This window comes from Protopterus annectens, chromosome 7.part0 (genome assembly GCF_019279795.1).
Source record: "Protopterus annectens isolate FY-2018-M chromosome 7.part0, PAN1.0, whole genome shotgun sequence".
NCBI classification, from domain to species: Eukaryota; Metazoa; Chordata; order Ceratodontiformes; family Protopteridae; genus Protopterus; species Protopterus annectens.
In genome coordinates, this window is record NC_056739.1 from 1,187,225,995 (window position 1) to 1,187,242,220 (window position 16,226).

At 38.6% G+C, this 16,226-nt stretch overlaps 1 protein-coding gene across 2 annotated transcripts in view; it reads left to right on the plus strand.

Moving 5' to 3' along the window:
- The window catches only part of IDH3A (isocitrate dehydrogenase (NAD(+)) 3 catalytic subunit alpha), a 637,839-nt gene that overhangs the window by 510,155 nt on the left and 111,458 nt on the right, over window positions 1-16,226 (plus strand). The gene's annotated exons all lie outside the window — the stretch shown is intronic.

The following is a 16,226-nucleotide window of genomic DNA, read 5'->3' on the forward strand; positions in this document are numbered from 1 at the left end:
GGAAACAGAATAGGGGCTGTGGGTGCTGACTTGTCTAAACATGGGCTAAACTCTTGGCTAAGCTTATAAGAGCCTTAGGGCCAATAGCCTAGTGACCTCCTACGATCCTACTGAGAATGCGCTTTCTCCTATAGTTGCACCAATCTGAGGACTTGTCAGAGTTACTGCCCTGCTTTTATTTGTCCTTGGGTCATATTTCTTGTTTGTAACTTTGATTCCAGTAGATGACATGTATGTAGACTAATAAGTTTAGTATTAATGATGTCTTTCCTGTTACAGGTAGCCAGTTCTGCCTTCTGTAACACTAGACAGGGAAAGAAAGATGAAATCTAAATATTTTGTGTACAGTAGTTTAGAGTATGATGGTGTTTTGGGTGGATTTTAACAGGATTACTAGCCAGCTCCATTGGCCTAGAGGGATAAAACCCTGACTTATGATCCATTCAGTCCGAATTTGGTTAGTGGCTTGAGCACTTGTTGGAGTGGGATAGGCGATTAATGACAAGAGGCTATTGCCTGTGAACATGCCATGATCGTCATTCCCAGTGCTGCAGTAGGCAACAGGCTGTTTTTGTTTTGTCTTGTCCAAGACACAACAATCGGCCAGATTCCAAAGGTTCTGGCTCCCTCCCATACCTTCAGTGAATGTGAAGAGTCTTCAGTTATTTCTTGCCGCCTCATAAAGAAGCAGCTCAGAGGTTTCACAGGAGCAGCAGGCACCCTTCAGCTTCAGTTCTAACAGATATGTACCAGGGGATCCCTTCCTTACAGAATCTTGCATTAAAAAAAAAATGCTATTTATTTTACTTGGACATTTTAACAGCATTGCCTATTTTAAAAAAAAACTGGTATCTTCCTAGTATTAGATTTTTCCTGACAGGGACTGCTGTTTTTAGTTTCAGTTATGTTAAGAGGCTATTTTAGTGAAAACAATATACTGTTTATACAAATTGTATGCATTTTATATAAAACTTTAGTATCAGGAATTATTTTATTTGGGCAGGAACTTCTACAGGGTATATTAGTGCTTGTGTTCACTGTGTGACAAACTACCTGCTATTTTTTGCCGGACTGAATTTTATGTGAAAGAATTTCTGACAGAATTTAGTGTTCTGCTTATGCATTGCTGTTTTTACAAAACTGTGTATTTGATTTAAATGTAAGCGTGCTGCTTATAAACATCATTTGACAACAATATCCTGGCCCCATACCTGATCAGACCTACAACAATCTCTCCACCCCTAACATTACAGCTCTACAGTATAAAAAATACTTCCCCTAAAGGATCAAAGCTACTATTTTTTAACATGAATCTTAGGAGCATTTTCAATAAAATATATGATCTTCATGTCAATCTTTCAGACTACTCCTCCGATATCGCAGTACTAAAAGAAACTGGTTGAAACCAGAAATGAACAATAAAGAAATCCTTCAACCAGGTTATAACATACATAAACTTGACAGAAAAACAAACAAGGTGGTAGTATAGCCATTATTTATAAAAAGCATCTCAAACTAGAGCTTCTCAAACCAAGTATCCCAGAATTCAACAATGCTGAGATATTATTTACCAAACTCAAAATAAACCCCATTGAATTCATAACCGTTATCGAGACCTATATTCCTCCTGGCAGTAACTTCACTGTAGTTGAGGAATTTCTCCACTGGACATTCTTAATGTTTCCTCAAGAAACCATTATAATGGGTTGCTTTACCATCAGCTGTTTCTCTTGAAACTCTGAAAACCCTTCTAATTTCATAAACTCGCATGGCTTTACACAAGTTATACAATCTGCTACCTGAATAGACAAAACCACCAAAAGACGATCCATACTTGTTTGGATCTTAACAAATAAACCATCCTATGCATTCTAATCAGGCTTACTTCCCTGATAACATTGGTGATCACCTCCCCACATACCTACTAAGACAACGTTTTAATCCTCCTAGAAACCCTATGTACAGTCAAATTCATAACAAAAAAGGACTCAATCCTCAGACCTTCATCTCCATCCTGCAACTGGTCTCCAAACATTACCAATAGATAATGCCGTGAAATACTTTAATACCACCTTCCTTGACGTACTAAATAAAGTAGCTTCTTGTAGAACTATGAGTAAAATCAAACTATTCTCCTTGGCTATCAAAAGAAAAAGTAAACACTAGTTAAAGAGATAAAGCTTGGGCACCTTGGTATACAAACAAAACTCAAATCTCCCTAGATCAATATCGACAACTTACAAACAAAGCCAAAACACAGATAAAACTAGACAAAAAAAGCTACTGTAGCGAAGTTCAGCAAAAACTCCATAACCTACAAAAATTCTGGTCCACCATAAATAAACCTCTCCAGCCTGGCCGACAGTCAGTACCAACCCCATCAGCCCTAAGCAATAAAGACAGTGTAGGTACACAATTCAGCACATTGCTTTACAAATTCCATACCGTCTCTTACTAAGAACTGTAATAGCACTCTCCTAACTATCCCCTTAATACCCAAGGAAGACATTGATACTTTTTCCTTCAATCCTATCCAAACCAGTACCATAAAAAAACTACTTGGGAAACTTAAACCTACTACCCTTGCAGCGGACAACTTTCCTGCAGAATTCCTTAAACTGGCAACTGATGCCCTCTCCTATTATATCTCCATCCTGATTAACTGCTTAATCACATAAGAGTACATTCCTGTAATTTGGAAAATATCTTGCATCATCCCCATTACAAAAGTGAGGGAACTCCACTGAGCTTTCATACTACAGACACACAGCAATTTTATCTCCCCTTGCCAAAATTCTAGAAAAATGTGTCCACACCCAGTTCATGAACTACCTCTTATCTAACAACCTCCTGTCTAATACACAGCACAGTTTCCGTCCCCATCAAAGTACCACAACTGCCAGTCTAAATTTTACTAATACTTTCAACCAACATAGAAATGAGGGTAAACTAGTTTCTTCCATCTTCTTGAACCTGTCCAAAGCTTTCAATACGGTCTCCCACCAAAAACTCCTCACTGAACTCTGTACCCTAAAACTCAGTCACTCAGCTCTTGCATGGTTCCATAACTGTCTAACAGGATGTAAATAAGCTGTTAAATGGCACCAAGATCTCCCTTCTCTTTTGTTAGTCACCGTGGGGGTCCCCCAGAGTTCAATTCTTGGTCCTTCTCTTTTCAGTATTTTCACCAGTAGACTTCATACTGCCACCCACCTTGCCTCCATCGTTCAGTGCACACATGACCTTCTCTCATCTGTGCTGCACAGACCCTACAACAGCTTGAAGTAACCACACAACAGTCCTCCTGTGCTGTGAAATCCTGGCTCTCTTAACTCACATCTGATTCTTAATCCAAGTAAAATTAAATCATGCTCTTTGGCCCCAGTAAATCCACAGGCTCTCCATCTTCACTTAATATACGTACTCTTCCAATAATTCCATAATTGCTACAGTATCCCAAACAAAACTGCTAGGAGTTCTAATTGGCAATAACTTGAAATTTGCCAAATGCTTATCTCAGATTGTCAAGAGACTCCTATAAAATTAAGTTCACTCTACAGAATCAAACCATTCCTCTCTAACACTGCAAGACAGGCGATTGCCAGAACCTACCTGCTCCCTATTCTGCTATATGCCTCGCCTGTCTTTACTAACCTAAAGAAAACTGATGTAGTGAAACTTGAAGCTTGCTATAATAAAATAGCTAAATTTGCTATAAACTCCCCACACAGATCCCATCACTTCTCTGCCCTACAACTCAACTGGTTAGAACTACCCCACTATTTAACCTACACGCAGCTCACCACTGCCCACAGACTGATATACCAGCCTGATAATTCTCCTGGTCTCCATAATCTACTCCTTCCCCACACCAGCAGTCATGTTCTCCATTCCTCAAACAAAATCTCCAAATCCAATAATCACGCCAGGGACTCTCTCTACTCCAACTATGTCTCCAAACACTATCCCTCAACATGTAACTACTGCTAACCTGAGCCACTTCAAAAGACTCACATGAATAATAGCTGGCTATGCCCATGCTCTAGCTCTGGCTAAATCTCTTTCTTCTTACCTATTAGTGTCTCAATCTTCATTTTTCCCTCCTTGTTGTCCATCATATGTAATTATGTTTTTCCTTTTGCCCCCACCACTATCATTAAATCTCCTCAGTCCATATCCTCCTCCTACAAAAACCTATATCTTTCTCTCTCCCCCCCTCTCTTTACTTAGCATACCTTCACAGTTGCTTTGTTCCCTTCCCCTACAGCCTTTAACTTATTCTATTTCTACTCGACTAACCAAAATCTCTTTTCCTCTGTTATCAATATCTTTCTCAACCCTATTCTTTCTCTAACTTAAGATCTCCTCCTGTTTCTTCCCTCACATACCTCACATATTTCTCTCTATTTTCCTATTTTTTTCTGTCTCCCTTTTCCTCTTCTCTCTTCCATACTACACTTGACCCACAGTATTTATCTTTAACCATTTAGCTATCCTTTAGCAAATTTGTATCCAAATCATTCAATTTGCATGGCCTATGTGGCTACTGGATATACTCTCCTAATATAAATCCTAAGTTTGTACCTGTTGACCAAGATGGTTTTGAACTAGAGTATGTAAATGTCTGTACTGTCCATCAGTGTGATTTTATGGTATTTTCAAATGTTTTTACTCTGTCTAAAACTTGTGTAATCAATGTAATTAATGCTGATTGTCTCTGGAGCTTTTCTCCCTGGGCCTCTGCTGAAAATGGACACTAACCCAGTTGGACCTTCCCAGTAAACAAATGTTAAATAGATAAACTTACCTTCTGACTGACTTATTCCAGGGAAGCTTACCACATCTAAAGTATCCTCCTCCTCGGTCACAACATGGATACCTAGGTTGGTTCTGCTGGTCTGCCTGCCACTGTACCTAGAAAGACATAAAAAAACTTACCATAGAGCCCATGCCAAACCTGCAGCCTCAATCAATACCTTACCAGATTGGGATGATTTTGCAGTGGGCAGCCACCATGAACCAGGGGTCATCATGATCCTCTTCTGCTGTTCCAGTGTCTAAACTGGGCATGGTAGAACAGTCTTTTCTCAGTCAGGGAGAGACACCAGGGGATGCTGCTCCATGTAGCCGGGGAAGGAGACCTCTTATAGGTTCATAGGTTCATGCTAGGCTATCTGCCCTAGGGCATTTATAAGCCTAGCCAGAGTGTGTTTGGCTTTCGCCACCCATTTTAAATTAATTTTTCTATGACATTTTTCGAGGTTAGTATACTGTGCCTCTGTCTAACAGTGACACAGAAGTGATTCCAGGGGTAAACCTACGATCTCCCATCTACTCATCAAGATTCCTCTTGAAGAGAGTCAATGAGGGACTCTGCCTAACCTGGACTGGGATTTTATGGAGCCTCTGGGTTATGAATCTGTCCCTCCAGCATGTCCTATTTATTTCAGTGCTGAGGTTCAAGTCTCTCGAGTGCGTAACTCAATGGGATTTGGATTTTCTGAGGTGCAGCATGTCCATTAATTCCGGGTTGGACATGGCTTTATACGTCAGGCACAGATTGCCTCTGAGCAGGCGGTATGCCACTGAGTAGAGCTGGAGTTTCTTTAACCGGGCAGCATACGGCATCTGTTTGAGCCCTTTGATCCTCTTGGTGAGGTACTTTTGGGGTCTTTCCAGTTGCTGCAGGTGTCTGGTAAGGTACATCCGAAGAGGGGCATTGTACTCAATTATGGGCCTGATGAGGGATGAGTAAAGAGGCACGATGACCTCCCCTGATCTAGATGTGAATCCCTTCATGATTAGGTAGGCTATATAAAATGTTTTTCTAACCACTTTGGCCACGTGGTTGTCAAATGAGAGATTGCTATCAACTTGGGTCCCCAGGTCCCTAATTACTTCTACTGTACTTAATGGATTACCACCTATGTGGTAATTTGTGGGCACTTTGTTTTTGCCAGAGGGGATGACTATACAGTTTTTGGCGTTTAGCTTGCAGCCATGGCTCTGGCACCAGTTGTCTGTTTCTATGAGGCCCTTTTGGGGGATGCTTGTGTCGGCTGGAGAGTCGATTATGGCGCCCAGTTTACAGTCATCTGCGAACTTGGTCAGCCACAGTCCTTCCGTGTTGGCCTGTACCTCCGAGAAATATATACCGAACAAGAGAGGTCCCAGGACTGAGCCTTGTGGTTTGGAGTCTGACGTGGCTCCAGCAATTCTAACCATGTGGGTTCTGTCCTTTAGCCAGTTTGCAACCCATCTAGTGACATAGAGGTTTATATTTAAGCTGGTGAGCTTATCTATAATGCCCGAGTGGGGTATTGTATCGAAGGCTTTTGCGAGGTCCAGGTAGGCTGTGTGGACCACCTTCCCCACTTCAATGGCCTTGGTGACTGTTTCAAAGAAATCGACCAGGTTAAGAGGCAGGATCTGCCCTTAACAAAGTCGAACTGGGTAGGATCCAGTGTCTTTAGGTCCCCAATATCTTTATTTATGAGGTCCATGATGATCCTTTCCATAGCTTTGCAGACCAAGCTAGTCAGGCTTATGGGACGATAGTTTCCAGGATCCGTTGAGGCACCACCTTTGTGGAGAGGGACCACTGTTGCTGTACGCCACTCTGTGGGTACATATCCTGTAGTAAGGCTGAGATTGAACAGTAGTTTTATGTTTGGGTTTAGCTCTTCTTGGAGTTCATGTAGGACGCAGCCCGGGACACTGTCTGGTCCCATTGATGCTGTGTTTTTTGCTTTGGAGAGGGCGGCTCTTACCTGAGCATCTGAGATGTCAGGGGGGCAGCACTCTGCTGGGATAGATATTTGCCCTTTTGGTGGGGGGTGGGGAGAAGTTTGCGCTGAACCTGTCAGCTAGGATGTTGGCAATGTCTGTGGGTTCAGTGTATTTTTTGTCATTTTGGACTAATTCTGAGCATATCTGGGAATTCCCACACAGGTTCCTAACATAACTAAAGAAAGCCTTGTGATTATCCTTAGTGTCCTGTGCAATATTTCTCTCAAAGCTGGCCTTAGATGATTTTATGAGTGCCCGTAGTTTTTTGCTAATACTGATCAGAGATGCTTTCCCTTTTTGGGATTTTGCTCTATCATGTAGTAGCTTCCGCCTTCTATTGTATAGTTTGTTTATGGCTGGGGTCCACCAGACAGGACGTCTGCCTTTGGAGGATTGGGTCTTGGTTTTATTTGGGATTGCATGATCCATGCATTCCTGAAGGTGTTCATAGAATGCGTTTATAAAGGATTCTGCGGTCTGGGCCGTATTTTCCACAGGCCCGGGGGCTTTGAAGGATTCCACCTCAGTTTTGAGGAGTGTGAAATCTTGAAGTGGTGAAGTACTTTATTTATTTTACATTTGTTGACTGGGATAGTCTGACTGGATACATGTCCATTTTCAGCAGAAGCCTGGGGAGAAAAGCTCCAGAAAACACAGAACATAACAGATATGAGTCAAATATATTTACAAAGCCCTCTAGTAGGTACTCACAATATAGACAGTGTGTAATAGTATACAAAAACAACAGGTTGCAGCAAGCTGTTATGAGCAAGAGATGTGTACAATATTCATTTGAATAAGGCAATGAATAAGTAGCGATTAATCAGGGTTAGTACAGGGACAAAGCCAGTGCTCTTTAAAATACTGTTTGAGGCCTTTTTTGAAGAGACTTAAAGAAGGTTCGAGGGTAAGGTTAGATGGAAGTGAATTCCAAGTTTTACCAATGACCTTGACAAACAGGGAGTTGCCGGCTGAGTTAATGGCTTTGTGGGTTTAGACCAACAGTTTATTGGATGATCGTAGTTGCCTTGAATTACTGTATGGCTTTATGATATTTTTGAGTGTTGGAGTATTTTCAGGGTGGTACAGAATTTTGTGTGCTATGATAAGCTGACTGAATAGAAGTAGGCTAGGCAGTTCTAGCCACCCGAGAAGACTGAGGTTTTGACAGTGATGCATCCTATATGTTGAGCCTATCTGGCAATATGGTTGTAACAGTGAGAGAGCTTACTAAGTTCAGTTTTGCCCAAATTGGAGAGTATGGGGGATGCATATAGAAGGGGTAGAAAGTAGTGTGAGTGGGCGATTGCAGTCCTAGCTAATGGAGATAGAAAAGGTTTGCTTCTGTATAATGAGCCAAGCTTCTTCTTAATGGTTTTTGTAGTTTTGATACGCAGATCAGATTTGAGAGTATTGTCCACTATTACTCCTAAAAGCTTAGTATGGTAATCTGGAGAGATAGCGGTACCGTTGTTGGATTTTATGGAAAAGGAAAATGGGGGTAAAGAGGAGCAGTTTAGTTTTCTTGGGATTTAACAAAAGATGGTGATTAGAGAGCCAATTTTCAACTATAAGATAAAATATATAATCAGCACTACCAGTAAAAAACAATTCTGAGCAAATAAAAAATGATGAACAAAGTCATATAACGTATAACCGGTGCTCAGAACGGGCATCGAGCTGAATTAGCTAGTAATAAGAAGCTCAAATCCAATTGGTAAATACTGGGAGTAGTCACACACATAACTACTCAAAGTCTCTTCAGACCATAAATACAAGAATATGTGGAAGGTAAACCTCAAATCTCTGTTCAGACCAAATAATTTTCCAAAAAACAATGAAGCAATATCCACGAAGATTCCTTCAATAAAAATACTTTAATTGGCAAAACAGGTGAGCGCTTTCGCTAAAATAGCTTTGTCAAACCATCAAAAATAATACAAAAAAGAACTCCTTATATATAAAATGTAACAGCTAAATTGAGAATGACCTCATAGTCGGTTAACGAATCGGAAAGTGCAAACCAATTGAAATGATGTATATACACAATACAAAAAACATAAGAATTCATAAACAATTAATTAATCGTAATAATATATATATAAATAAATAATTTCATTTTGAAAATAATATAAGATAAAAATACTTATATATATATATATATATATATATATATATATATATATATATATATATATATATATATATATATATAAATATATGACAAATAAATTAATACTCAGAATCACTTAAAATGCAGTTTTCTATTTCTAAGTACAGGTTTTAAAGGGACCTTGTCATTAAGCCCAGGAAAAATATGAGCTTGTAAACGGATAATCCAATTAATTTCATTTCTCTCAGTATAATTCATGATATTCCCTCTTCTAAATGTAGGGGTATTTACTTGAATAACCATGAAATTAAAAGTATGTGTGACATCAGTTTCTAAAACATGTTTAGAAAGGGCATTAACAGCTGAATGAACACGAATCTGGTAAAGATGTTCACGAATCCTGTCCCTAAGCCTTCGGTTAGTTTTACCCACATAGAAGGAGGGACAGGAAGTACAAGTAGCCAGATACACAACATGTTCTGTATTGCAAGTTGCGTTAACATTAAATATGTATATTCTGGATGTTATCGGATGTATAAACATGTTAGAAGACAAAATACTAGAGCAATAATTGCAACAATGGCAAGGTACAGTCCCAGAAAAAGCTCTCTTCTCATAACCTAAATTTGAGTTATTATAACATAAAAGTCTTTGTAGATTTTTCTTATTTTTCAACATGAATTGTGCGTTTTCACCTATTAATTTCTTTATATCAGGGTTAACTGTAAGGACATTCCAATGTTTAGTTAGTTATTTCCCTGACGTGATAAAAATCACTAGTATAATATAGGGACATTTTTTGCAAAGATGTATCAATGGATGACTTGACTATATCGGTATCATAAGCTATCATCCCCAGCTCAGAAAAATAGGGGCAGGCTCTATTATTTCTCATGCTTTCAACAGACTGGAAACCCAGTTTGATTTCATCTATTTTATAATTCCTAGATGTCAATCTATCCTGTAGATTCAGTAGCTCTGAACTAAAATCAGACTGTATAGGGTTCAGTCATGAAGCCCTAATAGCTTGTCCCTTGATAATATTGTTAAAAATATGCTGGGGTTGCATACTTTCCCTGTGTAGCAACGAGTTCCTAAAACAGGATTTCCTAAATACTCCTGTATTAAGTTGCCCGTTACTTAATCGCTCTATATATACATCTAAAAAGGCTATACTTGTAGGTGAAGAAGTAATAGTGAACTTTAAAAAATAAGTAAGTGAATTAACTCGATCAAAAAATATATCCAACTCATGTTTAGTACCGGTCCAAATAAAAAATAAATCATCTACAAAACGCCTGTAAAATAAAATGTACTTCTCAAAATTAAAAGTTGTCAATAGCATATTTTTCCCACCATGCCATCACCAGGTTTGCGTAGCTGTTGGCACAAGATGTGCCCATAGCTACGCCATCCCTCTGCAAATATATACCATTATCAAAGACAAAAATATTGTTTTCAAATATGACTTCCAAAAGTAGGCCTATTAAATCTACCTTGGAAGGCAAAAAGTCTGTGTTCTGAGTTAAGTAATGCTGAACATATTCAATTCCTATGCCATTAGGGATATTAGTAAATAATGACTGAAAATCCATTGTAACCAATAAAAATGTAGAATTATTTGATAAATTCCTTGTTCCTTTACACAATTCTAATAAGAATTGTTTAGAATCTCTTAAAATCAAAGGGTTAGCTTCCACTACTGGCCTTAGTAATTTTTCAACAAAAATTGAGATGTGTTCTGTGACCCAACCTCTGCCTGCTACAATGGGTTTCAGAGGTGGGTCACGTGAATTCTTATGAACTTTCGGTAGACCTTGAATAATCGGGAGAATGGGATAATCTACCCAAAGGAATTCAAACAATTCATATGTAATAATACCTATACTTCTAAGGTCTTTTAAAGTCGTATAAACACTATTAATATGCTCTTGGGCGATTTGCAGGTTAATTAAAGCATAATACTTACTGTCACTTAACATGTCATGCATACGATGAACATAATCTACCCTATCAAAAATGACCACTGGGCCACCTTTATCTGCTGGTCTAATTGAGATGTTATAATCATTTCTTAAATTTGTCAACGCTTTTCTTTGTTTGTATGTTAAATTACCTTTCCTCATGTTCTTAGATGACACTGAGGTGGATGAATATACATCATCCTCTACCATCTTACAAAAAGCATTATTAATGGATGTAAACTAGGAACAAAAACACTGGGTTTTCAAAATTCCTGTTGATGTACACTAGAAGGATCACAATTAAACATCATTTTAAGTTGTAAATTACGTGCAAATAATTTGACATCCAAGATAGTATCAATCATGTTGCTACTTGTAGTTGGTATAAAAGATAATCCTTTATTTAACACTTCAATTTCATATTGGTCCAAAGGCCTGTGTGATAAATTCCAAACTAAATGATTACTCTCTCCCACTTTTCTTTAATGTGGGTTCCTTCATGTCTCCTACTGTAGCTTTTCTTTTTTTGCCTTCCCCTGCTCATAGAGCGACTTCTCCCTCTGTTGTTGAAGCTGGCTATTAGGAAAGGGGTAACAATATCAGCTGAGGGGGAAGTAGGGGGAAGTGGAAAAACTTTCCTGCGGACCACACGGGTTCAATAGATGACTGAGTAGAAGGGGTAGAGACACCAGTAACTCTAACATTCTCTGTTTGGGTGTGCAAACTTAAATTAATAAGTTCAGAGTTCCTTGGTTTCTCACTCTCAGGATTACCAGATTTAAAAGTAGTATCTAAATTGTCAGTTACTATACTTTCAACATTGTTATTATTAATGCCAACATGATTACTAATAGGAGGTATATCGTTAACAACCATATATATCTCGTTGTAATTTACTTCGTTTTTGTTCAAGTAGACGTTTTTCATTTAGGCATACACTATCTATTAAACGTTCAAGCAGAGGTTCAACAGTTAAGTCTCTAAATTTGTTAGAAAGTACATTTTGTTGGTCTCATATTATTTTCTGTAAATTGTGCTCTTCAGGCTCAAAGTATTCATTTAATAAAGTCATGTATTTAATGCTTAAGTCAATATTGAGCTGCTGCCAGCGACAAAGCAAATCAGGATATGTGTTACCTGTAGTAGGCATCTTCAGAATCCTTAACCCTCGTGGCACAATCCACTTTTTAATGCACGCTTCAAAATGGAAGCGTTGCATTTGCAATCGTTTCAGTTTTAACAAATTTGCTTCCATGTTAGAAAAAGCAGAATTAAGTTCTTCGTACTTGGCATTGCTCAACGGCTGGGCTTGGTGCATAGTAACAGATAAGATAAAATATATAATCAGCACTACCACGTAAAAAACAGTTCTGAGCAAATAAAAAATGATAAACATATATTTTTGTATATATAAGTATTTTTATCTTATATTATTTTCAAAATGAAATTATTTATTTATATATATTATTATGATTAATTGTTTAAGAATTCTTATGTTTTTTGTATTAAGTGTATATACATCATTTCAATTGGTTTGAACTTTCCAATTTGTTAATTGACTATGAGGTCATTCTCAACTTAGCTGTTACAAAAAAGAACTCCTTGTATATAAAAAGTATTATTTTTGATGGTTTGACAAAGCTATTTTAGCGAAAGTGCTCACCTGTTTTGCCAATTAAAGTATTTTTATTGAAGGAATCTTCGTGGATATTGCTTCATTGTTTTTTGGAAAATTATTTGGTCTGAACAGACATTTGAGGTTTACCTTCCACATATTCTTGTATTTATGGTCTGAAGAGACTTTGAGTAGTTATGTGTGTGACTACTCCCAGTATTTACCAACTGGATTTGAGCTTCTTATTACTAGCTAATTCAGCTCGACGCCCGTTCTGAGCAGCAGTTTTAATTTTCAACTGTGTAAAATGTGTTTTGTGTTAAGGTTTGTAGGTCTAAAGGGGAAGAGGCCATACAGATCAGGGTAGAATCATCTGCATATTGAATGCAGTTGCATCAGGGATGGCAGTATGAAGACTGGTGATGAAGATAGAAATGAGCAGAAGACCTAGAATAGAGCCTAGAGGAACACCAAGGGTGAGAGGTAGCAGGGTGGACAGTTTGCCCTGCCATAATGCAGCCTGTTGTCTGCCATTCAGATAGGATAGGAACCACTGAATAGCATGGTTATCTAGGGAGATGGTTTTTAGGGAATGGATGAGTAATTTGTGGTTAACTATAGCAAAGGCCTTCGACAGGTCTAGAAATAGGACTGAAGAAAGCCCATTGTTGTTCCTATTTTGGAAATTGGTATTTGTAAAAGAAAGGAGGGCGGAAGTGGTGCTGTGATGTGGCCTAAAGCCATGCTGAGAGTTGGCAAGCAGACCATTCTGAATGAGATAGTCCATAAGCTGTTTATGAACGCACTTCTCCATTAATTTGGATAGTGGTGAGAGAATGGCAATGGGTCTGTAGTTGGACAGTTTCTGTTGAACTTCCACCTTTGTGGAGTGGGAAATCGTGGGATATTTTCCAGATTGAGGGGATAGTTCCATCAGTTAGTGTTCTTTGATTAGGATAGAGTTTGGGAATGCTACGGCGTCGGCAGCGTTTTGTAGGTACTCTGCAGGAAGGTCGTCAGCAGAAAGGGTGGTTGGTTTTAGTTTTTGATAAGGGATCGGATAAAAGTGGTAGAGACAGGTTGGAAGCAAAAGGGGGGGCTGAGAAGTGGTTGTGTTAGTGGTAGAGTTAGAGTGGGTGGGAGTAAGTTGGTTAGCTAAGGACTGAATAATTTCAGTGAATAAGTTATTAAAGGCAGTGGCAACAGTTTCTAGGCATTTATGGGTGTAGTTTGTTGGGGTTGGGGTAGTAGATTGTCCTGGATGAAGAATTCGGTTAATACCTGCCCAAAACATTTGGGGATTGTTTTGTTGTTTAAATTGGAGGTTCTGGTAGTAGTTTTTTTTGTCTGGCAAAATTAGTTTTTTTGTATAATTTCTAAGTTGACAATATCTCACTTGGTCGAGGGAGGCTTTAGTTGTTCGCAGTTTGGTCCAGGCTATATTTCTAAGTTTGATTTTTATCTTTGTTTCCTTTGTGAGCCATGGAGCAGTGTTAGATTTAGTCTTTATAGTACTTTGTCCAAGTTGGTCATCAGTGATACCTTTAAATAAAAAAACAGAAGATTAAACATTGTTCATCTGAAGACAAACTATTAGAAAATATTGTTTTCTTACCTTATCTAGGAAGGTTTTATAGGCTATCAGTCTTGGTGTTTAAAATTTACCTGAAAAAAGGTCATCAGAAACATTCTTGAGGAAGACAATGACAGAAGATTCTGAAATAAGCAGAGAAGAGCTTCTTATCCTGCAGATTCTCAGACCCAGTTCATGACCTTCTTTGGAAGAGTTTTACTTTTTTCAGACTGTAGTCAGGATGAATGAGGTGTTTTTATGGGAATCAATAGATGCCCCCCCCCCCAAGCTGAGGAGATATTGTGTTGCAAGTAGATATTCCTTATTCTACTTCCATTCCTTTATTAGTGCCAGCCTTGGAGGATATGTTTATTGCTACCTATAACAACCCTGATTGTAGCTCTTCAGTTCCCAAAAACAGGTAGGCTTTATAAAGCTTCTCAAACGAGCATTTGTTTTCCCACCTCGGGTCTGATCCAGTGGCCATATCTACATCTTTGACAGCTGAGAATAGGCTCCCACCTGTGGACAAGGAAGGGGGAAGGTATTGGATAGATTTGGTAAGAGAATATTTTCTTTCTCCACTTTGGCGTGTAGAGTTCAAAACTATCAGACTCGTGTGGAAGTTTGTCCTTTTCTGTACAGACAGGTTGAGAGATGTATCTACTGCACATCCCCTGAAAGTGGTGCCTATTTGAATTCCATTTTTTTCTAACATTTCAAAAGTATATAAAAATGCCTTAAAGAGTATGTATGATGTGCAGAGACTCACTCTGTGTAGTGCCACTTTTACTGCTACAGTATCTAGGAGGTATGCCTAGATAAGTAATCAAAAGTTTTCTGAGGAGGTGGAGTCAGAAATTTTAAATTCATCTTACAAGAAGGAGGTTTTGTTGACCCATCTGCTGCCGGAGTCCTCAAATAATTTGAAGAGTGAGAGAAATTAATTCAGGAGTTTCCAATATTTTTTAGTCCCCCTTTACAAATCTCCCAGATCATCTTTCACATCTAAGAAATAAAACAAGCAATCCTTGCCTTCTCAAGCCAAACAAGGAACCAAAAAGAGATGGCAGGAGGGGGGAACAACAAGCAATGAGGATCCTCTACTAAAGTGGGACAGTCTACAACTTCAGAATGACTATACCAATATTCTTTCCCCTACCCGTCTTGCCCCCGTCTCTCAAAATCTGTCCCAGCAACTTGCTCTGTGCATTTTCCTTTGGCAAGAAATTGTTTAAGACTCATGGGTGCTAAAGGTGGTTTCAAGGGAGTTCCTCTGAATCAAACAGAATTTTTTCCCCTCACTTTCTTTAACACTACTGATGCCATTAAACCAAAGGGGCAACGTCTTCTATTCTACAGTGTTTCTGGTACCAATGAAAGAGTCTTCTTGGAGACCAGTTCTATATCTTTCTTTTGTAAACAATATTTAAAAGTTCCAAAATTCAACATGTTGACCCTGCAGAATTTTTTACCTCTTATTTCCTAGTGAAGCTTTATGGTAATATTAGATCTAAAAGATGAGTACTATTACATTCCAATAGTCAAAAGCTTCAGGAAATTTCTCAGATTTTCTGTGCGTGGGTCACATTACAAGTTCTCTGCATTACCCTTTGGGTTATCAAAGACTCCAAGGGTGTTTACAAATTGTCTATCTCCAGTCATAACTCATTGCAGACTGAATGGTATTCACATATTTACTTATTTAGGCAACTTGCTCATCTTTTTAGAGTATTTTCTCAGATGACAAGAATTATTACAATGGGTTTCTTCTGACTAATTTGGGGTTCTAGATAAATGTTCAGAAGTCCTCCTCAACCCCATCACACAGGCTTTTCTTTCTAAGATGTCTCATAGACACCTTGCAGCAAAAGGCTTTTTTGACACAGGGGAAGATGGATTTTACCTTGAAATTTTCCCAAGATTTTCACATCAGTGTGAGACTTCAGCCAGAGTGCAACTCGGGATACTGGGGAATCATGGCATCTATGATTCTTGGGATTTTCTAGCCAGGTTGCACATGAGAGAGATTCACTGGTTTAAGGAAAAAATATGGAACCAATATTTGCATCCACTGTATTTTCAGATTCCAGTCTTGGTCTTTGTAAAAAGTGAACTGCACTTGTGGAGACTATAGATAACAAGATCAGGTGGTCTCCTTTTCTACTCTAC